The 24,909-nt window shown below is 37.2% G+C and overlaps 1 protein-coding gene across 1 annotated transcript in view; it reads right to left on the bottom strand.

The window, feature by feature from the left end:
• Nucleotides 1-14,942, bottom strand: part of tmem63bb (transmembrane protein 63Bb) — a 61,412-nt gene extending 46,470 nt beyond the window's left edge. Inside the window, 1 exon segment of the mRNA XM_081358147.1 lies at nucleotides 14,634-14,942. The gene's annotated coding sequence lies outside the window, so the exon portion shown is untranslated.
• Between the last annotated feature and the right edge of the window lie 9,967 nt (nucleotides 14,943-24,909).

Raw genomic sequence — 24,909 nt, 5'->3', positions numbered from 1 at the left:
AAGAGCCTGATTACAAAAACAAAAGTCTCACCATTAAAAGCCATATCTGAAACACACAATTATAATAAAAAAAATAAAAAAATTTTTTTTTTTTTTTTAGTGATTCCAATCATATTTCAAATAGCTACAGATATTTTTTGTTTAAGGCAGATTTGACCTGTCACAGAGCAAATAAACAAATTTTCTTATTTTTTTAAATAATAATAATAATAATAATAATAATAATAATAATAGTACAAATAATTATTATTATTATTTGGCAACCAGTATATATATCGGAATCTGCCCATTTTCTTGTAAAAAAAAAAAAAAAATTACACTGTATTTAAGGTTTCTGTGTTACAGTGTAATTATGCATTTAAGTACTATGCATTAATAATTAGTTGCACGTAATTATGCATAATTTATAGTTATTACTACAGTATAACATGCACTGTAAAAAAAATTCTAACTTCCCCAACTAAAAAAATTCTATTGACTGGTCACATCTAAATTTTTCAATTGGCCCAAGTGAAATTCTGTAAATATAATTTTATAATTTACAGAATTTCACTTGGGCCAATTGAAAAATGTAGATGTCAATTACAGTTACAGTGTGTGTAATAAGGACATAGTAAAATAAGACGCTAAAAAAAAAATTGATTCAGCCATGAAAAATCATATTTGGTGCATCCCTGATGCAGGATTATGAAGACCTCATCATGTAGAGCGCGCAGAGATGAAGCAGCAGGTGCTTTCACTCAGAATCCCACAAAATAATGACAGAGAGAGAGAGAGAGAGAGAGAGAAAGTACTGCATGAGAGGCAAAGCAAAATGAAAATCGAATGATTTAACACCGCTAGTGTAGTAACAGAGTCAAAGCGGTCCGATAATGCCCTGAGATGCTCCAGGAAAAACGAAAAGGCTCATTACAGTAACACATGTGGTTATTAATATCCTCCATTCATCAATCTAAACACAAAACTGTGCCTGAAACTAAAGCTTCTCTCAATCCGGATGACAGTGCAATAATTTACTGTACATTAATTAATTCAAAGCAAAATGATGAAAAATCACAATTCATAATCCATATGCAATGTAACGCAGTTCAACAGAATTTAAAATCAAAATGGATATTTAGGTATTGATAACATATCAAGACAGGTGTACGGTGAGGGTCTTAAATGCTTATCTTTAACAACACGTCGTGGTTTCATAAATCAGTCAGTAATTAATTAGAGCAACAATTCTCAGATCGAGAAGACGTGACCGAAATTAATAATGATCAGTGAGTGAGTAGATGTTAATTCATTAACATCATCACCAAATGATTCACAGAGTCATTAGACTAATTCAATTACAAATAACTAAATCACAATACACTGGTGTTTGTCGTTGCATTCAATAAAGAGATCTAGAGATGTGTCTCTATCTGAATATAAAGTTGTGTTATCTTGTATTAGAACCGCTAACAGAACCAAATGTAAAACCATGTAATTCTGATAAAAAGAATCTTGCTCTTAAATCCACCTTTTTTTTATATATAAAAAAAAGTTGAATTAAAAATGTAAGAGCAAGAACAACCAATGAGAGATGTTACCACTGTTACCATGGCAACCGGAAGAGGGATGTTTGGAGTTTTGCAGGCAGAGGCTAGACTCACTCGATCAGCTTGTTCGGTTGCTGTAATACATCGATTCACCTCTGAGCTGGCTGGTTTGGATCAAAGTTGATTGACAATAATAGTTCACTCAAAAATAAATACTTTCATTCTTCCTCCGAGCACAAAAGGAGGCCTTTTCCGGCTATGACGATGGGAATGAAGTGTTTCAAGCTTCTTAAAAGCTTCAAACCATCTTCAGATTTTCTCCTGTTGTGTTTAGCTGGAGAATAGAAAGTCAGAAGGGATTGGATGAGTCAACGATGACGATTCCTCTGGAGAAAACCACCAGAAAAACACAGAATGCTGAAAACGGGCTGTGAACTGAAAGCGTTTGTTTCCAGGTTAAACCAGATCAGGCCTTCATAGGGAATCATGAGATCAGCGGATCTTTATCCTGTTAATAACCTGACAAGATGATGCTTTTGGTAACAGTCTTAAGCTTAAGCCCTATCCGGACGGGACTAGTTTAACATGGAGAGGTGGGGTAATGTAATTTTACCACAGGACGTCTGTGATATTAATGGCCAGTTCGCCCGGGATAAGATATCTCAGTAAAACTAGAAGAAGTGGGAGAGTAACTCGATTTGTGCACCCTCCCTGTCATCATCTGAGTAATAAGTTGCTTCCTGACCATCATCATGTGCGCAAACACTTATATATAACCTTTGTATATATAAAACAGTTAGGTTCGTTCGGATGTAAATTCAGATTGTATATGTTGGTAATAGGCACTTATCTAACGCTAAAAGATGTTTCGTGCCTCTAACAAGTGCGTTCGATCTTCTTTCTGATCTGAATGGTGTGTGTGAAACACTTGAGTTTTGCCACAGACTCGTCCCAGCGTCTAGAACACAACTGATGCTTTTTCAAGCGTCTCCATACTTGAAAAACCACGGAAAACTACTTTTAAACAGGAAATGACTAAATATTTAGGTATATATTTACAGCGTCTATTCGTATTACCTGAGGTCATTTTTCCGGACCTTTTTACTGAAGCTAAAAGTCGCCGTAATCTTTACTGACATCACTGAGATGCACATTCGGACAGGACTAAAATCACAGAGAAGCTCTGATAATTATTACTTTAACTCCATATTAAACTAGTCCCGCCTGAATAGGGCTAATGTCAGTAAAGATTACGGCGACTTTTGCCTTCTGTAAAAAGGTCTGGAAAAATGACCTCAGGTAATACTTATCCCGTGCGAATAGACGCTGTAAATATATACCTAAATATTTAGTCATTTCCTGTTTAAAAGTAGTTTTCCGTGGTTTTTCAAGTATGGAGACGCTTGAAAAAGCATCAGTTGCGTTCTAGACGCTGGGACGAGTCTGTGGCAAAACTCAAGTGTTTCACACACACCATTCAGATCAGAGAGAAGATCGAACGCACTTGTTAGAGGCACGAAACATCTTTTAGCGTTAGATAAGTGTCTATTACCAACAGAATCCAATCTGAAGTTAATTAATACATCGTTCGACCGGACATAACTGTTTTATATATATGAATATAGGTTATATGTGTTTGCGCACATGATATCAGGAAGCAACGTAACACACTGACGACAGGAGTGACGGCGATGCGCAAATCGAGTTACTCTCCCACTTCTGCTAGTTTTACTGAGATATCGTATCCCGTGCGAACTGGCCATTAATATTACAGACGTCCTGTGGTAAAATGACATGACTCCATCTACCCTTATAAAGTTAATCTCGTCCGAATAGGGCTTTAGAAGTCTGATCAGAAACACACCCGAGGGTCTGCTTTGATTTCACAGGGTCTGACTTGAGTGTGTAAGAGAAAGCCATTAAATATAAAGCCAACATCAGTGTAAGGCGTTCCCTTAAGGAAGAGTCCGAGTCCGGCTGCATTTCTTTATTCATACTCTTTGTATGTTTATTTATTTACGCTGAACCCACTAACCTACTTACACTTGTAAAAAAGCAAAACGATGTTTCTATTTTCTCCTACTTTAGCATCAAAAACAAGGGGAAACAGAGAGAAGGTGGAAAAAATAAGTAAAATGGGGTGAAATGAGAGTCTGTGTCCAGATTTTTACCACTGAAATTAGGTCAGAAACTAATGCATGATGGGGTTTTATTGTGGTAATTAGAATTGACTGTTAAAATCAATAATGCATTGAATTTTCCTGCATCCCCAGTTCACACATAAAAAAGGGGAAGGAAAAAGGAGTTTCAAAAGTTTTCTTGGTAAAAAAAAAAAGGAGTGATATAAATGTGGAGTATAACAAATTATTAATACATTTTAAGATCAGGTTACATTTTAATCGTGTTTTAATGTCATATATTATTAATATCGCTCTCAACATCTTCTATGAAGTTCAATCAGGGTTGTGAATAACTGAACACTAACACTGAAAGTTTTTGGTACATCTTATGAGCACAAATTCAATCGAAGTTCAATTTCTGACCATGTCCATGAAGAGGAAATATAATTATAACAAAACAAAGGGAAAGAGGAGGAGAAGAAGGAAAAGATAAAAGAAACGGAAAGGAAAAGGAGGAGGAGGAAAATAAATAATTTAATGAGAAAGTTAGCAGCAGCATCTGTGGTCTAAATAATGTACAATACAATTACATTAACCGTATTAAACTATAACAAAAGAACATAGAAAAATAACCATTAACATCCACATGTTTCCTATTTCATAAGTTGTTCATTAGCATCTGCTAAATGAAAGGAAAAACTCCCTTTGAGGTCATCCGGGGAAAACATCAACTGGACCAAAGAGTCTGTGTGAGTCTGTGTGTGTGTGTGTGTGTGTGTGTGTGTGTTGAGATTGAGAGGACAATCAAAAAGAAAGAGGAATGCACAGATTTCCACAGAAGAATCTGAAGACCAGGAACAAAATGAGAAACCAGGGCTGTGTTTCTCAAACACACCATAACCCTCAGTAGATCATGAAGATTCATCAGTGCCAGTCTTCTGCTTTTGAGAAACACAGTCCAGACCGATGAGATAATTAAAGAGCCATCAGTACCAGTGGCTTCATCAAACTGAGATGATGTTCCTTCAATTCAATAAAAGCCCATGAGACCATGTATGATTGAACATCACTGAGTTAATAAGACTCTGGACGGCTCGCTGCTGGTTATATTTGTGCCAAAGTCTGATAAAATAACCAAAATAATCATCCAACCAAACTCACTCAAGATGAGAGACAGATATGTATTCACACAGATATCAGACCGGTTTAATATAGTTGTGTTCGACCACAGTTCAGATAGTGTGGAGAGTGAGTGAAAAACACATTACACTAAAAAATATTGTACAGAAGTTCTGAGTGCTGTATGAGCAAAAACACCAACATGTCATGAATACCAGATATACACTCACCTAAAGGATTATTAGGAACACCTGTTCAATTTCTCATTAATGCAATTATCTAATCAACCAATCACATGGCAGTTGCTTCAATGCATTTAGGGGTGTGGTCCTGGTCAAGACAATCTCCTGAACTCCAAATTGAATGTCAGAATGGGAAAGAAGGGTGATTTAAGCAATTTTGAGCGTGGCATGGTTGTTGGTACCAGACGGGCCGGTCTGAGTATTTCACAATCTGCAAAATCAACCATTTCTAGGGTTTACAAAGAATGGTGTGAAAAGGGAAAGACATCCAGTATGCGGCAGTCCTGTGGGCGAAAATGCCTTGTTGATGTTAGAGGTCAGAGGAGAATGGGCCGACTGATTCAAGCTGATAGAAGAGCAACTTTGACTGAAATAACCACTCGTTACAACCGAGGTATGCAGAAAAGCATTTGTGAAGCCACAACACGCACAACCTTGAGGCGGATGGGCTACAACAGCAGAAGACCCCACCGGGTACCACTCATCTCCACTACAAATAGGAAAAAGAGGCTACAATTTGCACGAGCTCACCAAAATTGGACAGTTGAAGACTGGAAAAATGTTGCCTGGTCTGATGAGTCTCGATTTCTGTTGAGACATTCAGATGGTAGAGTCAGAATTTGGCGTGAGAACATGGATCCATCATGCCTTGTTACCACTGTGCAGGCTGGTGGTGGTGGTGTAATGGTGTGGGGGATGTTTTCTTGGCCCCTTAGTGCCAATTGGGCATCGTTTAAATGCCACGGCCTACCTGAGCATTGTTTCTGACCATGTCCATCCCTTGATGACCACCATGTACCCATCCTCTGATGGCTACTTCCAGCAGGATAATGCACCATGTCACAAAGCTTGAATCATTTCAAATTGGTTTCTTGAACATGACAATGAGTTCACTGTACTAAAATGGCCCCCACAGTCACCAGATCTCAACCCAATAGAGCATCTTTGGGATGTGGTGGAATGGGAGCTTCGTGCCCTGGATGTGCATCCCACAAATCTCCATCAACTGCAAGATGCCATCCTATCAATATGGGCCAACATTTCTAAAGAATGCTTTCAGCACCTTGTTGAATCAATGCCACGTAGAATTAAGGCAGTTCTGAAGGCGAAAGGGGGTCAAACACAGTATTAGTATGGTGTTCCTAATAATCCTTTAGGTGAGAGTATCTGTTTACTAGTGTGTTCAGGACACTATAGTTCATTTATGTAAGTGAGAAGAGCAAAATAAAGTAAACTATGACATATTATACACAAAAATTCCTCATACAGTGACTACTAGTACAATTTATACAAATTTGGGACCAAAAATTACTTGATCATGTTTTGCTGAAGTGTTTTTTCTTTAATTGCTATGCAAACTTTTTACACCTCAGACTGAACAAAATGAAGCATTGCTTGGTGATTGGTTGGGCTAAACTGGTATTATCTAATTGTGTAGTTAAATTTAACAGCTGACAGATATTCAACATAATTCATCTGTGAGACAGTCTAACAGAAGGACGGACAAAACCAGTCAAATATCAACTGATTTGATAACTCTGAGTTTGTCATTATTATTACCATTTTCTAAACTATAGCGAAATAAACTCTGATAATGTGAGAAATGTTGAAGGTGTAAGCTGTAAGTGATCTTATTCATGTTATTATGTTATTAAAACAGGGAACTACACTGCGACCAAAATGGTCGCATATGCGACCTTTTGAAATGCCATTGCGACCCTAATTTTGAATGGGTCGCAAATGTATCACTGATTATTTTTGTACCTGTTTTAGGCAATATGCTATGATTTACTATGAGCATTTATTAAAACAGAAATGTGTATTTTAAGAACAGGCCTACGTTTTATAACGTGCTCTGCGCATTCAAAACTTCAGCCCCACGACCGTTACTTAGATTAAAACGTAGCCTGTATCAGTGCTGCACGTCTATGGTGCTGCGCGAGCGGCTCTCTCTCTCTCTCTCTCTCTCTCTCTCTCTCTCTCACAAACACGGACGCGCGCACACAGATAGAGAAGATAATTGTAAAATGAAAATTGACGGGCTATAGTTTACATTTAGTATTTAACGTTTTATATTTTAACGTGTTCTAACGTGTGCGTTCCTCAGCGCGTACATGTGAAGCTCACATGCACTAAAAGCCTGTCTACCAGTGCCTGGATACTGGACTAAGTTATCTTTCGAGTCGTATTGTGCTTATACTGTTAAATACACACAAGGTTTACATAAACAAAGTCGGTTATGTCTAAAGTGAAAGAAAACTTGAGAAAAATTAGTAAATCTGCTTGTCAAATGCGTGTATATTAGACGCTTTGCGCGCAACTCTTAAAGAGACAATAGCAATAGTAAACACGCTGCCGCTTGTCCTTAAAGGGATAGTTCACCCAAAAATAAAAAAATATCTCATCATTAACGCACTCTAATGTTGTTCCAAACCTGTATTAATTTCCTTCTAATATTTTTCTAATATTAATATTTTGAAGAATGTGTCTATCCAGTAGCTGGTCCCCATTGACTTCCATAGGAGAAAAGTCACAGGAGTACATCAACTGTTTGGTTACCCACATTCTTCCGAATATCTTTTATTTTCAACAGAAGAAAGAAACTTATTCGAGTTTAAAACATCTTGAGAGAGTAAATTATGACAATTTGAATTTTTAGGAGAACTATTTAACGTTAATAAAATTTATCAACGTATAATTTATACAGTGAAGTCTATTTTGTTTTATTTTCATATTTGTTAATTTAATTACTTTCTTCAATGCTACTGTTAAATACACCTACTGAAGCTGAAAACATAAAACACTGTTTATTTAATTTGTATATTAAGTTGTGTATGTGTAATGTGTATCTTTGATCTTAATATTTAATAACAAAGAAAATAATGACAAATATTTTTATCTTTGCCCCTGTCTGCCATTTTTTAATATATGTTTTGTTACCTAAGGCTTTGTTTTTAAAATATGGACATTAGTTTGGCTGTAATGCTCAGTCACAAAATAGTAAAACCAACATAAAAAATAATCGTGATAAAATCGTGAAACGATATTTTTGCCATATCGCCCAACCCTAATTGGAATAATAAATTAAGTAGCCTATCTTAATTGTACACAATGTTCCTGTTATTTTTTTATTTATTTTTTTTACTGTTTTATGCCATAACAGCAATATTAATATCGGTTATTATCGGTATCGACCACAATTTTCACATCGGTGCATCACTACTTAAGAGTTCAGGAGTCTGCCCATCTGTGCCCATAGCTTGTTGAAATCCATTTAGCAGAAAATCTATCCCATTCCCAACCAATGTTAAAGAAAACAAGAAGGCATGTGGTTTAAAAGATGGCAAGTAAAATAAAAAGCACATCTGTATGTAATAGTTTCATTATTGTTCATTATTATCCAGAGCGGCTTACTTTAAATAATTTGTGCGACCAAATCATGTTTTGCGCCAGTAACTGAAAAAGTTAGTAGCGCAAGTGCCACCAGTGGAAAAGGTTAGTGTAGTTCCCTGTATTAAAAGTATTTCACAGCCATAGAGTGAGACAAAACTCTATCTTGGTATTTACAATCTGCTACTATGGTTTAGGCTACACTCGGGCTACCAAAGGTACCTTTACCTTGGCTACCAGTTTAAGACAGCACTTAAAAATCTGTAAAAATAGGGCACAATCTACTATATAAATATTTTTTTACAGTTGTTTTACCTGTATTTTTGAAATTTGAACTTTATTGCGTATTGTGTTTTATGGTTAACAAATGTCAGCAAAATTACTGCAATGTCCGGATAATAAGATGCCAGTTCTTTTTTTCTGTTGGTCTTGTATCTTGTTGGCATGTTTCATTCCCAGATGCAGGAGCAGCGTTTACTGTGACCCGAGCCACTCTGAGACACCGCAAACGTCACCGATCACGTGTAAATGAACACCGTGATGCGCTTCAATCTGAAACATGCAGCGCATATGCTATTTAATTCAATCGCAGCCTTCGCAATTAGATAATCACACTAAGCCATATCACAAGTTTGGTTTTGTTTAAATGAATCATGCATCCCTACAAGAAAGATTAATGCATTATTGCTAAAAATAAATGTATCTATGAAAAAAAAGAAAGGATTTTACTTACAGAGCCAGACTGTTGTGTTCAATATAGAGATAATTTCATCTGTTCAGTAATGTCCTGCACAACTGTGCTTGTTAAAAACATGTTCAATCGAGTTATCACAGCCTCACATGCCCGGTATGAAACCTAAAACATCTCTTGGCTCTAGTGCTGATGCATTGAAGTAATCGAGTTTGAACTTTAAACGTTTTAATTCTCTCAGTGCATTAAAGTACGTCTTCTTTCTGCAAGCAGGAAACATTTTCTTAACGAGCCGCCAAAACTTGATAGCGTCTGCATTTTATTGGATTATCGATATCCCGAAGCGGTTCACGGCTGGTCATTTATCCGAGGCGTGTGGACAGACATCAAGTTGAATATTGGTCTTGATGGCCGTGACCTCAGCGGACCGTCTAGAAGTGTGAAGCGAGAGGAATACCCTGAGGAGGCTTGCAGTTCCTCATCCAGATCTGCTGATCTCTATATTTCTGACACGAAGTCAGTGCTGTCTTCACACACAAGGCCAGACTGAATTGAAGAGAAGCTCTAGAGGTACAGCATGGCGTAGAAACTAGGGGTGTAACGGTGCTCGGTAAAAATACAAACCGACTTACATTGCATTGCAAGGTACACATTTACATTCTTATCAGTACTTGCTTACCCTGGGAATCGAACCCATGACCTTGGCGTTGCAAGCGCCATCGCTCTACAGTTTGATCTACAAGAAAAGCCAGTTCTGAATGTTAAGCTATGAAACTTAAAGGATGTTTGAATGATGCAAAGACCTCTTATATGTCAAAAGATCAAGGCAAATTTGATTTCTGATGTCATGACCCCTTTAATGTAGGCTATATGGTAATGAGACAATTATATCTTGGCTTTTCAGTAGCTCAAACCGGAGAGCATTCACTTAGCTGGGATCGATTCCTATAATGCATGAACTGATAAAATGCATAACTTCAATGCAATCAAAGTCACTTTGGATCAAAGTAGTCTAAAATGTAAAAACAACATCAGTTGACTAATTCTAAAAAACATTGATAACAAAAATGGACACCATTTCCATCTGAAACAAACATGTTTTACCATAAACAGGAGTAGTAATATATGCAAAATGAATAAAATGACCAACAGCAAAAGCCAAAATAATAAATCAATGGGAAGCATGGCTTCATTTTGCACAGCATATCAAATTTGAGTGATTTGCATGTGTTTTTATTTAACTAATTATTTGCACGAAGCGCTGTTTTCCTCTATCAGATCAGACGTCTGTTTTTGGGTCACGACACACGGTTGAGAACCGCTGCCGTAAACAACATGCATTCAGCATGACACAGCAGTGAGCTTTCAGCTGTTGCGTCTGACACACACACACTCACACGCCACGACTGCCAAGATCATGTGACCGAACACACTTATCTCACGCGAACAGACCCTCTGCCATCTCAGACGCAGCAAAAACACCGACCCAGAGGAGGATAGTGACATATCTGAACTCTGACGATATTTGGGTTTAGTCCTTGCCAGAACGTTTGGACATTTATGCACAAAGCCTCAAATCAAAATGTCCAAGACTAAAGTGATTTGCGAGTCACCTTATAAGATCCTGAGCCATATCTACAGACTATAATATCAGGGATGCACTCCTTTAACTTGACTCAGTTACCCAATGCTTGGGTAACCTCCCAGAACACCGTGTACTAAAACCCCTCAGATCAACCTAACATGATGGCACACAGATACATGACGTGCATGCTGATCTAACGTAGCACTCATCGTATTACTTTGGATAAGCCTCTGAGAAGCAGGTAAACACAGATCTGCTGGATAAGTTATTAATGATACAGGGTCAACTGTTATTATGAGCAGATGCTGAGAGACGAGACGCTCACACAACACACACTCTTCCTCCGGCTCCTCGTTAGACACATCAGAGTGAATCTCTCGCTGCTGATCACTAAATCATATTCAAACTTTCCTTCTGGCCACCAGTGAAATACATGCCATGTTTCCATACAACTATGTTTCTGCAAATTTTGGGATATCCCATAAAAACACGCTGGATGGAAACGCCATGATGCACAATAATTCTAAAAATATGCATACATTTTTTTTGCATGATATTCAAACTTTCCTTCTGGCCACCAGTGAACTATTTTAATGCAAATTTTGGGATATCCCATAAAAACACTGATGCACAATGACAATTGCAAATAATTGCACAAGTTTCATCTTACACTCTGAGACGACAAACTTATTTATGATAGAGGATAAAAGAGAAGTCAGCTATTTTGAACTTCCTCTCAGATTTTGTGCAGTTTTTGCCATTTCCAGATGTCCTCTTACAGTTTTGGTCTGATCCTCTTCAAATTTGGTGAGTCTCATCTTAAGGCCTTAGCGGTGGTAAATTGTGAAGATCTTGAGTCTTCGCTGAAGGGTGTGTCCGTGGCGGCCTGACAAATTCTGATGTTTCACCATGAAAGAGGAAGCTGTTGTAACTCAGGCATACAATGTCCGATCTGCCCCTTGATAGAATGATAGACTCGAGTGTCTAATGTCATTTTACCTGAGAGCTGCTGTTTCCTTCAGCAAGAAATCAATGAAAATATTATATAATAATATATATATACATACAGTGCTATGCATAAGTTTAGACACCCATGCTAAAGTTGACTAAAAAGAGGAATAAAAAAATCATCAATTTTCTTTGTGAATGAATAATGTATCATAAATAAATAAATGTTCTTCCTTAAAATGCAGGGTGCATAAGTCTGGACACCCCTATGTTAAATTCCCATAGAGGCAGGCAGATTTTTATTTTTAAAGGCCAGTTACTTCATGGAGTCAGGAAACTATGCATCCTGATAAAGTTCCCTTGGCCTCTGGAATTAAAATAGCCCCACATCATCACATAGCCTTCACCATACCTAGAGATTGGCATGGAGTACTTTCCATAAGATCATCTCTCAATGCAAATCAAACTAGCTATTAGGCTAACTGAAATAAAACCATGCCAATCTCTAGGTGTGGTGAAGGCTATGTGATGATGTGGGGCTATTTTAGTATAGCTGCATAATATTTTATAGCATGTTAAAGTTGTTACTTTTTGCGGGTGAGCAAAAACACACCCTTTTTGAGTCTGTCCATTTAAATGCAAATGAGCTGCTGCTCCCGGCACAGGGGGCGGAGCTTCAACAGCTCATGTCCTTTTACCTCACACACACATGCACTGGAAATGTCAATGTTTATGTTCAAACCGGAGTCAGAGAAAGATGGAGGGACTCAAGAAGAAGTGACAAAAGCTTCTTTTAAAAAGGGGTTCAATCTCACAAACTTGACCAGACCAGTCAGATCACAAGCTCTCGTTTACAGTCTGCCTTCAACTCGACGCTGTGTAGAACAAAACTGAAGCTGATTGAACATGACACCTGCATAACCTGTGTCTAAACGTACACCTGTGTGTGTGTGTGTGTGAGAGAGAGAGAGAGAGAGAGAGAGAGAGAGAGAGAGAGAGAGAGAGAGAGAGAGAGAGAGAGAGAGAGAGAGAGAGAGAGAGAGAGAGAGAGAGAGAGAGAGAATTAAACCCTGTAATCACATTATCCAAACACCCCAAAACATGTCAGTAGGGCTGTCGATGTAAACCAGTGCATTCTACACGCTAATGTCCCTCAACTGTCACAGTTATTTTTCTCTATTTCTTTCAGGCAATTAAATAAATCTTTTGGAACCACAAATCAAAGCAAAACTGAAAAGCAAATGTGCAAGACTTCAGTGGGCAATTAAAGACTCAACAACAGTTTTCAACAATCCCGTCTAGGATTTGAACCCAAAACGTATCAATTAGCAGCTGAGGTTTTAACTGATAAGCCAAGTACCCTGAGGTGAAGCCGGCCTCAGATGCAGCAGTGACGGAAGGAAACAGTCGAGACACGGACGGCTTATTCATATCAACTACTGACTGTGACAAAACGCCTGCTTGCATTCACAGCAAAACATTATTACTTGATACTTTATCACACCACATACAAATCCATGACAATAAAAGGGAAACCCTGACTGGAGATACAGAAATAATAAAATAATGATCCCTGTGTCCACAGAACTTCAAACAAACAAATAAATATAATTAAAAAAAAAACATTAAATGCAGCACCATCAGAAATAAAGATGACAATCATCAAACCTCTAAACTAGACCATATCCAGCCAAAAACTGTTTATGAAATTGTAAAAATTAATAAATATAGGCTATAGCACTGTAAAACAAACTATAGATGAGTGCAATTTAGTAGACCCTAACCCTAATAACAATTTAAATATAATAAACACTTTACAAACTGCCAAATATAAATGACAATAAATATGTAACATTGTTTTTGTATTTTTATTTAATAAAGTTCATGTTAAAAACATGCAGTTAAAATCTAACAAAATAATATACTTTAAAAAAATAATAATAGAATAAATAAATAAATAAAATGCAACGCCATCAGAAATAAAGATGACATTCGTGTTCAAACCTCTAGAACAGACCATAAAGTAAAAAAATAAATAAAAATGGTCAAAAATATTATAAGAAATAATTAATATAGGCCTATAGCACTGTGAAGCAAACTATGGACGATTAGGAGTGCAATTAAGTGTCTAAAAAAGTATTTATAATAAAGACTTTACCAGTTGACAAATATAATGACAAATAAATAGCCCTTTGAACTTCATAACATAAAGTTCATGTTAAAAACATGCAGTTTAAATGTAACTTTATATACATTAAATACAGATTTTAATTTCACTGTTAATAGGTATTAAAGAAACAATGAATTAAGTTAAAAATTGTGAATATTTAATTTCACATTTTCAGGTGCAGGTGTTGCAGCTCATATTCATAGCCTATATATCCAGATCTCTCTGTATGTTCAGTTAAGTCCTGAATGTTCACTCACATTATTTAATTAGCATTTCCAACACTTATTGCATATTTATCCTATCACTGCTTTGCTTTTATTGATGCTGTATAAATAAATCGCCCCAATAAATTACGATGAATTAAATTGTAATAACCAACATTATCTGAATATAAAGAGCTGTTTTAAATGCTTAAACGACGTTTAATGAAGGAACGTGATCAAATAACCTATAACGTTACATAGACGCAGTCATTGATGTTTTTAATAATATCATGATCAAACCGCATGTTAAAGTAGGGCGTTTCTGACCGATTCACGGAATTAAATACATTGTTCACACAGAGAGAAACGCTATAGCCTAAAACAAAAGAGAAATTGTCGTCCGGCATGAGCGAAGGCTGGTGGGGAATGTGCGTTACACAATATATAGTTGTTTTGTGTGCAGCTTTGTCGAATCGATAGATAAATAAAGACACATACTGTAACAAACACTAGACACAATGTCATGTAACGCGTCGCGTCAAAGTCGCGCGTGTGAATGAATGACGATCAGAATCACTGCGCCAAATATTCGCACATGATTCACAATAACGCAATGGAAATAATGTCTCCCGTTACCTGTCAATCCGAACGGATTTGAGGACTCTGTTGTCTTTGTTGACTCTTTTGCTCCAATGACAAGATCCCAAATAGAATAAATCCTTTTCCAAATCCACCGTGGAATAAATAAACTCTACAAGCGCGTTCAATAATATCCTCATCAGAATAAAAACGCGCACTTCTTGTTGTCTGAGGTTACATTTCTTTTAACTTGTTGTTTTATGACACAGGTGCGGGTCGTGCTTGTTTTCTTTATGAGGATGCACGGACGGACGCTTCACGAATATAAATACCGGTTATTTGGAGGCTTAATATATTCAGCTGTGTGAAGCGACGTAGTGTGTGAGGGGCCGTTTTCAAAATGGCGGCCTCCTTGGCTACTTTTCAGCGTAAAAGTCCTCGTTAGGGCTCGCTGAAGGGTCATTTAAATAAAAAAAAAACAGAATTCCGCACAAACAAAACGTTTTACACATGTAAGATTCAAGACTTGTATTTTATGGAACTTTGTTATATATAAAATCTAGAAAAGCTGTTGGCTCTTCAATAATGAAAAGAGATTTGCGCTTTTAAGCTCATGGTGTGAGAGATTGAGACACTAACTAATCACATGGGGCCGGTTGCATAAACCGCTAAGACTATAGTATTACTACAAGTTAGTCAAGTCAAGTCAAGTCAAGTTTATTTATATAGCGCTTTTCACAACACAGGTTGTATCAAAGCAGCTTCACAGTAATAAATTAGAACAATACATCAATGTTTGTTTCTAGTGGAACGTCTACGTTCGGTAATGCTGATCAATAGTATCGTTGATTGATTAATTCAATTAAATATCCCCAAATATCCCCAACTGAGCAAGCCAAAGGCAACAGTGGCAAGGAACCGAAAAACTCCATCAGGTGACCTAATGGAGAAAAAAAAACCTTGGGAGAACCCGGGCTCAGTCGGGGGCCAGTTCTCCTCTGGCGTTTATGAACTAGAGGTCGGATTTAACTGTAGGATTAAAAGTATTATATGAATGCCTGGCTGAAGAGATGCGTCTTTAATCTAGTTTTAAACTGGGAGAGTGAGTCTGAGCAACGAACAGTATCCGGAAGACTATTCCAGAGTTTTGGTGCTAAATGTGAAAATGCTCTCCCTCCTTTGGTGGATCTGGATATCCTAGGTATGACCAAAAGCCTCGAATTTAGTGATCTTAAAGAGCGCGATGGATTATAGGGCGATAGAAGATCGGTTAAATAGACTGGAGCTAAGCCGTTTAGGGCTTTATAAGTCAGTAGCAATACCTTGTAATTAATACGGGACTTTATAGGTAACCAATGTAGGGATGATAAAATCGGTGTTATATGATCATATTTTCTTGATCTAGTTAGAACTCTAGCGGCGGCATTTTGGACTAACTGTAGCTTGTTTATTAAGGATGCAGGACAACCGGCTAATAACGCATTACAGTAATCTAGTCTCGAGGTCATGAATGCATGAACTAACTTTTCTGCATCAGAAACTGATAGCATATTACGTAGCTTAGCAATGTTTCTAAGGTGGAAAAAGGCTGTTCTTGTAACATATGAAATATGATTTTCAAAAGACAGGTTGCAGTCTAATATAACACCCAGGTCTTTTACTGTAGAGGATGAAGTAACAGGACATCCTACTATGTTAAAGTTGTATTGTGAGAGGTTTTGTGGGTGGTTTTTTGAACCGATAAGTAGTACCTCTGTCTTGAGTAGTACCTCTGTCTAGTCATCAGACTTTTCTGTTTATATCTTTTTTTAAGTCAGTTACATAAAAACGTAGATTGGCCTAATTTGATACTGAAAGTGACCCTTGACTTGCTAGTGAGTCATACTAAATCTTATAATATGGCTATGTTTATGCAACGGCCCTTGACCGCAAGTGTCATTTAGAAATGTGATCTCACACTGACACCTGCTGGTGAAGAGAGGACTTGTAGGCTTGCTAAGAATTGTTTAAAGTCCCCCTGTGGTGAAAATCAAGCTTTAAATGTTTTTTTATATGTCTATGTTGATTTTAATATGCTTTAAGACTAACCATTCATAAGTCGACACCATTGCTGAATATTTTCTCCTTAAAACTGCTGTGAACCAAAGACAGTCAGATTGTGAAATCGCTGGTGTTTTTTCTGACGTCACAAACTACCATGTAACCAATCAGATCAACATGTGTTTGTCAACGAGTAGATCTCTGAGCTGAGTGAGTAAGTGGAGGCGGGGCTCGTTTGCATATTCATAGAACCACGCATACTAAATTAGTCAAGGGTGTAGAGTTTCATTCAAGCTATTTTAAGGCATTAATAAAATGCAAGAAAAAAACGTTTAAATTTGTCATTTTGGTGATCAAAGATGAGTTTTTAGGGATACAATGATTGACTACAGGGGAACTTTAATTGTTAAAAAGAAAAATTATTCACAGAGGAGCCCCGAGAATTGCCATTCTCTATAACTTTTAACCAATCAAAAAAATCGATTGGGATTCGGGAACGGGAACCTCTCTGATTGGTGGATCTTACATCGTGTCATTGAGTCGTAATACACACAAAAACCTTTATTATTTAGGCCTACCTTTAGAGTGGCTAATGGAGTTTCCCAAAAATCAGCCAGTAATCTCGAAAAATGCAAGCCCAAAAAACAAAACAAAAAACAACAACAAACAAACATGATTTACCCCGTTTGCATCTGCAACTTTGCAAGGCATATATACACACATTCTTCCTGTGAGTTGATGTCAATATTTAAGACTTTCGGATGACAGGAGACTGTTGCTAGACAAGAATAACTAGAAGTCTTGAAGTCATGGGTGTCTTGATTTTCAACATTCAAAATATCTCCTTCCGTGTTCAACAGAACAGAGACTCATACAGGTTGAGGGTGAGTAATAACTTTTATTGGATTTAGAAATGAGTTTTATGTGAACCATCCCTAAAAAAAAAATGTTTTCCTTGAATAAAATAGCCTAATAAAATAAATGTTAACTGAAACAAAATACAATATTAAAAAAATATATATTTAATTTCATTTTTATGAAATAATTAAAATTTTTAAATAGTTTAATTTGTACTACTGATAATAATATTATATATATATATATATATAAATTTAATTTAGGTTGTGAATATATTTTTTTTCTAAATGAATAGAAATGACAACAACACGACAAAATTACTAAAACATTAATTCAAATGAAAAATATAAAAATATGAATAAAAACTATAATAGGATCTTAATGATACTAATTTGATTTGATGAGCTTCTACCAAATGGCAGATAAATTTGCAGCAGAATCCTGTAGTTTAAGACATGATTTTGGACATCAACAACAAAAGATATAGGAAATCTTTTCTCCTCACTTTAATTAAAGGTGCATGTTTAGCTGTACTATTCTCGATTAAAGTTAAAACATGTTTAAACTTGATCAAGCAGTTATTACTGTAATGTTCAGTAAAGATGTTATTACACTGAATCTCCACTGACTGAACCTCCTCTAATAAGCTGTAAACCACCTCCCATTAGAGTCCTATATCTCTCCATCACCATCAGAGGTTCATGAAAACACAGCAGATTCACCAGCAAGAAGCACGAAACCAAAGAGATCACGAGTACAAGAGAAGACATGTACAGTCAAGGGCCGACAATCGGGACAATAAACCCCTCATTCAGTGGAGCTCCAGATGAGAAGAATCCATCACAGCCCAGGATGGGTCCGCCTGTGCCAGGCATGCCTCTATATCCACAAGGTCCAGTTCACACCGGGGTCACGGTTCAGCCCACTGTGTTCATGACCTCCACACCAGCGCCCGTTAATTTGCCGGATTACTTGTGCTACTCCATCTTTACTCTGCTGTGTTGTTGTTTCCCACTGGGAATCGCTGCCGTCATCTTCTCTATCTCTGTAAGTATTCACTCTCACTTCATATATATCACTGTAAAAAATGGACTGTAGAATTTGCAGGCAAAAAAGTTGCCAATAAAGTCCTTTAAAAATTTTGGGAATTGCTGTCAAATTGATTACAGTATAATACTGTAAAGCATTTGACAGTTTATGTATGTGAAATGAAATTTCTAAACTAAAGTTGCCAATAAAATCCTGTAAATACCCCAAAATCCAGGATAATGTTTTAATAGTTTAACATTTAAAACGCAGATTTTTTAAAATATATTTACAAATGAATAAAAACTATGTCAAGGGTGTTGCAAGTAAAAGGGATAGTTCACCCAATACTCCTGTCATCATTTACTCTCTCATGTTGTTCCAAACCTGTATGAGTTTCTTCAGGTGAACACGAAAGAAGATATTTTGAAGAATGTTGGGAATTCTTCCTTTAAAGACTTTCTTTGTCTGGTAGAATGTATAAAACATATGTATATAGCTTGAGATAATGCACTTTTACACAATTTAACAAATGACAAAAGGTTTTATTGAGTTGATCTTCTTTGTGTACATGTTGTGATGCAGTGATATTTGCATAAACTCTAATTACATTTTATGACTACTAACCGAATACTGGGAAACCTTACAGTCATATTGCAAATAAAAGTTGACATCAGGGATGGGTTACGAAACCCGGTCCCGGGGCTAAATTGTTAAAGTATGCAGTAACGCCACGTTTACACAGAAAAAAATGTGCTTTTCACTTCTCCCATACTGTATGATTGCAGAAAAAATATATATGTTTGTACTGAACATTGATGGAGCATCAGATTTTGTGTGAAAATAAATCACAAAAGTGGTTTATTTTGTTTAAAATAGTATGAATGAATGAGGTGGCGAGACACACAGGGTAATATATAATATATTTTTAAAAATGAATACTTGTTAAAAACAATCACTTTAGCAAAGTGTGCACCTTTTTCTGTTTATTTTGATAAAATAATTCATTTTTGTTCATGATATGATATGCGTTCATGATATGTGTTACAAACTGCTCTGAGACAAGAAGTTTGAGGATCCCAAATGCAGTTTATTAGAGTAATCCAAAATCCAGGCAAGGGTCATACACAGGCAGGCAGTCCATACATACAAACAAACAAATCCAAAGGGTAAGACAGGAACGGGAAAACCAGGACACAGGCAGATATCAAGAACCAGGAACATCGACAACAGTGGAAACTCTCAGAAATGCCGTGTAACAACATACAAAACTTCACAGTGAGTGATGGGGTGAACCAGGCTTATATGGGGTGAGCTAAAGAAGATAATGAGACACAGGTGAAAGTAATAATGAGTCCAGGCAGAGAAATATGGGAGATGTAGTTTGTGAGTGAAACAGGATAGTCTGATGTGGAGTGCCCTCAGGTGGCTTTCAAGGACTAGCTGATGACCGTTACAATATGACATGAGATTTTTAGTATGAAATAAAACACGTATTGACAGTTTGATTGTTTTTTTGCAGACTCGAAAAGCTAACATGGCTGGACAGCAAGATTTAGCAACCAGGTCCTCCAGAACGACATTGATCCTGAACCATGTCTCTCTCGGTCTCGGCATCGCTGCCCTCGCAATCTATCTACTGATCATCCTCCTCTTACTGCATCAGTACCACTATTTTTAATGCTGTATTCTGCTTCACATGCAGCTAATCATTATTTTACCAAAGAAATGACAGATTACAAGTGGTGTAGGCCTATGTGAAATTATTTGCCTTCAAATATATTCAATGTATTCTTTTGATTACGTGCCTTTTATTTATTTATTTAAAGCAACACCATGTAAGTTTTGCTCTCGGGGTCCCCCTACAGTTGGGAAGCAGTATTGTGTTCTGCTCCTGTCGTAAAATCTGTCATGGTTACACCAGGGGATACACGAAGGAGTTCTCACGTCTTAAGACTGCCTGCGTTGCCTGTGAAATGTCTGTATCCCAGGTACATTGGCATATATTTCAGCATGTCATATGAATATAATTTGATGCGTTTTATTTTTTTCAAGCGCCAAAAGATCGCGTAGCTCACGTTTACAAGCCAGCGTCATTATAGAAGCCTATTGGCTACTGTTTTACAGAATGGATATGCTAATTCAATTCAATGTTTGTGCGGTAGGTAATAGCCATTTATCGTCAATATTATAATGTCAAGCTACCATAGATGAATCTGCAAAGTTGAAAAATCGAGACACTTTCACCAGAAAAATAAACAAACATGACTATCAGCCTGCAGTCATTAGGCTAGTTAGCCTAAAAGATGATTTTGTCCATCTAATGTATTATTTACTTGCAAGAATGTAGCCCCTACCAAACTTGTACACGCCGTTTAGACATAGGCTTACTTCTGACTTTTTTTTTTTTTTTTGTCAATATAACGTTACTTACTAGTCCAACAGCATGACGGCCAAGTCAGTATCGGTCGGGCACCCCTCCTCCTCCTTTAGCTCACGCCAGCGAGCAAACGCTGGACCAATATTGATCCTCGTCCGGCCTTTGATTTTGTCACTCTCCCTTTTTCTCTTCCTAGTCTCCTCCGACAAAACCTTTGCCTTCTTCGTTTCGTTGCTGCTTCGGCCATGACAACAACACGTATAGAATACACACGTTATACGAGCCGGCAAACAAACGCTAGTTGGGCTCTCACGTCCGAATTTGAGGAAACAGGGGGTGGGGGAAGTGTGGTATGCCGTAAAGCAGTCGAATTTTGTAGTTCTTTTTGTGCTCGGGTTACTACCCGAACCCCGAAGTTCCGTAGTGTCAGTAAAAGCGATACAGACCCCGTCAGGCTATGGCAGATGTGTCATTCAACCTATTGTAAGTCGATGTACCATCACAAGGGTCTTGGAAATATATTATAAAGGTTGAAAAACTACATGGTGTTGCTTTAATTAATTATTCCGTTTTATGAATCTTATTAATATGTTCTTTATGAATTCTCTAGTCATTGATAGTATTAATGTAACCATCATTCTTTATTTTGCATAATTCTTTTACATGTTATTAAAACTTTGTAAATCATTTGTATATTTTCTACTATATGCTCTGATATGATTATGTGATGTACATTCGTAACAAAGGTGTTGGAATCTTTCGGATTCGATTCAAATTGATTCTTGAGGTCAAATGAAATTTAAATTTATTTAGTTTTTCTTTTCATTTTAGTCGAACCATTATTATTATTAATCTGACTGCAATCATTACACACATGACGGGCAGTCTTCTGAAATAAAGCAAAGGCAGGCAATTTTATTTATAAAAAGCAAATTAAAAACAACAGGACAAATACAACAGAAAAAATATATACAAATGAAGTCAACTTTAAGTTTTTCAGGTACAGTAGCCTATATTAATTATTAATTTAACATGTACTAAGAAATACTAAATTGAATAATCAAATGTAAAAATAAAACACTATATAGTCTACACTATGACTTAAATATAAATTGATTCATATTAAAGATAAAAGCGATTCAGTCAAAAGCAGAGAATTACTTTTTTTATTAACATTATATTATATCTGTTTTGTTTTGTTTTGTAATTCAAATATTTAATGCACTTACAAACTTTTGTACTCTGGAAAAATGAACACAGAAATTACTACCCCGTTTCTATAAGTTCACACCTCAGTACTATAATTACATATTCTGAAAATAGATATAAATATTTGTATTTATACATATTTTATACATATATTTAGTTCACAATGCACAAATCTGTACATACATCTTCTGTTCCAGGTGTATACAACTTTTATTATAATTATTATTTTCTTATTTAAATGTTCTTCCTATTCGTGTCATATATCCAGAACTCCTGAAGAAAAAAAAAAAAAAAATTCCTTGTGTGTTTGCGCACACTTGGCAAATAAAGCTCATTCTGATTCTGAAAAATGTGTCTTAACAGTTTTTGGTACTTAAAAATTCAGTTTGAAATCTATACCTGTGGCTGTAGGAAATTAATTGCTTACATTTGATCTATTTTTATCACTTGAATTCATATAGGCTATAGCACAGTGAGAAGGTCTCCGGTTTGAGTCTTGCTTCTAGTGCCCCGCCCCACGGGTATAAATACAGAAGCGGAAGAGGATGATTCGCTTCGGAGCCTAGGCTGCATTCTAGTCCAAAATTGTCACGCTCTTTACTCGCTAACTTCCCTCGTTCACTCGGATGTACGTCATTGCTTACGTTGCATGAGTGCCCTCTACTGGTGGAAACTGCAATGGGATAAATTGGAGCGTCCTAAGCCCTTGATCACTTGGAATCAGCAAAGGAGTTGATTTATTATTTACATTATAAAAAAAATATAATTAATACATCATAGAGTTGTTTGTTGTGGTGGTGATTGGATGAGATCTGTGGTGACGTCACAATCGTACTGATTGTGTGTACATTATGAAGTAGACTCGCTCCCTCGGTCAAAATCGAGGGAACGAGGGTCTGTCCATATAAACTTCCCTCGTCCACTTCACGAAGTGGAACGCACTTTCGCAAGTGCATGTCTAAAAGTGGACAGGAGCGCAGCCCTAGTCGTGTTCGGCTGTGCAGAGCAGTGTTGCAAACTATTGTCAACGGAAAGTAGTTAACGCCTTCCCTAAAAGTCGCTAAATGTCGCCAGATGACGTCACACGCCAATTAGCATATTCATGACGTCATCACGTCGTTCTTGCGTTCTGCCTGCCTAATGTGTTTTCTCTCTAAATTCATGCTCACATACTGTATTTTAATATAATATAATATAATATAATATAATATAATATAATATAATATAATATAATATAATATAATATAGCCGAATGTCCAATAAAGCTTTTCTCATTTCCTATATTATTTTTTGTCAGACAATAGCTATATAGTGAACGACTACATTGTTTATATTTGTAAAATTATCTGAATTGAGAGAGTTCGGGAACTGGATGAAAGCTCTGTGATAGTGAGTAGGCTATGACAAGTAATGAGACCTCGCGCTCGCAGGACAGTACTGGCAACATTTGGAGATTACTGAGGTTTGTCTAAAAAGTCGCTAGATTTGTCGCTAGTCGCTTTTTTGAAAAAATGTCGCTAAAGGGGTCTGAAAAGTCGCTAAAAATAGCAACAAAGGGGCTAAGTTGGCAACACTGGTGCAGCGACGGTACAGCGACCGTGACGACGGGACGTAACTTCGACGTTCGCCGTCACGTCACAAACATATTTCGGATCCCTTTGAAAAACGGCATGGTTGCTGCCACATACAGCGGCCCATGTAAGTCTCTCAGTCCCTCAATTTTCCGGGGCGGAAGACTCACGTAGAGGGAGCTCAACTGCTGTTCTGCAAGACCCATGCAGTGGGCTCTTGGATAACACTGGGAAAGCCCGTAGGGAGGTACAATGTGGGAGTTACACATATGTGACCCTGGATCACAAAACCAGTCACAAGTAGCACAGGTGGCGAAGACCGCCAGGGATGGTTTTAACACTTTTTGCTTCCACACCTAATTCGCTTAATTTTTTAGCTTCAGTTCTCAAACTTTTATACAAATGATGACCCACATTTGTTTACTACAAATGGAACCAATTCAACTCTCTACAACAGGGGTTTTCAAAGTCTATGGGCCCTATTTTAACGATTTGAAGTCAAGTATCAAACGCGAAACGCAAGTAACTTTGTGGGCGGGTCCCGACGCAAATCTAAAATGTGTTAGTCTGAAGTCGCTTCATTACTCATAGGTGTGGTTTGGGCGTAACGTGAAATAAACCAATCAGAGCGTCATCTCACATTCTCTTTAAGAGCAGGCGTGCTTGTTCCATGGCGGGTTGCTATTATAACGGCGGATTTGCCAGGAGCGGTTCACAGCCGAGGAGAGCGACGTTCTCGTCAGGGCCGTAAAAGACATTGTATGGGGTTGGAGAAATGGGAGAAACCCACCCAAATTAGCTTCGGTTAAACAGGCGTATAATAATTTTGGTAAATGTGTAAGCTAGATTTATGCCTATTTTTCACATCTTCATGGACACAACAATGATTTCCCTCATGTGGAATATTGTTCCTTGTAATTATGTATGGTTTGCAAAAATGTGAACTGTTGCGTCTGTGTAGATGAGAGAAGCAAAGTGTGTGTGTGTTGTGCTCACGCTACATTATGGCCAAGCATGCGCCCTTAAAATAGCATATGAACGCGCCACTGACTTTAGACGAGGTTTCTCCTGGTCTGAGGCGGGATTGTTTTCTGAAACTGCAAAATAGCACCAGGGAACGTTTGACCCGGAGCACGCCTCCTCTTTCTGCTGAACCGCCCCCGGGAGCGCAAGTCCATTCCCTAATTTACCGACGTGCGTCTGTGGAGGGAAAAGTCCGCTGTGCGTCGGGTGCAAAATAGGAATGATA

This window comes from Scardinius erythrophthalmus, assembly GCF_964197995.2.
Source record: "Scardinius erythrophthalmus genome assembly, chromosome: 25".
NCBI classification, from domain to species: Eukaryota; Metazoa; Chordata; class Actinopteri; order Cypriniformes; family Leuciscidae; genus Scardinius; species Scardinius erythrophthalmus.
This window is presented reverse-complemented; position numbering and strand designations above follow the sequence as displayed.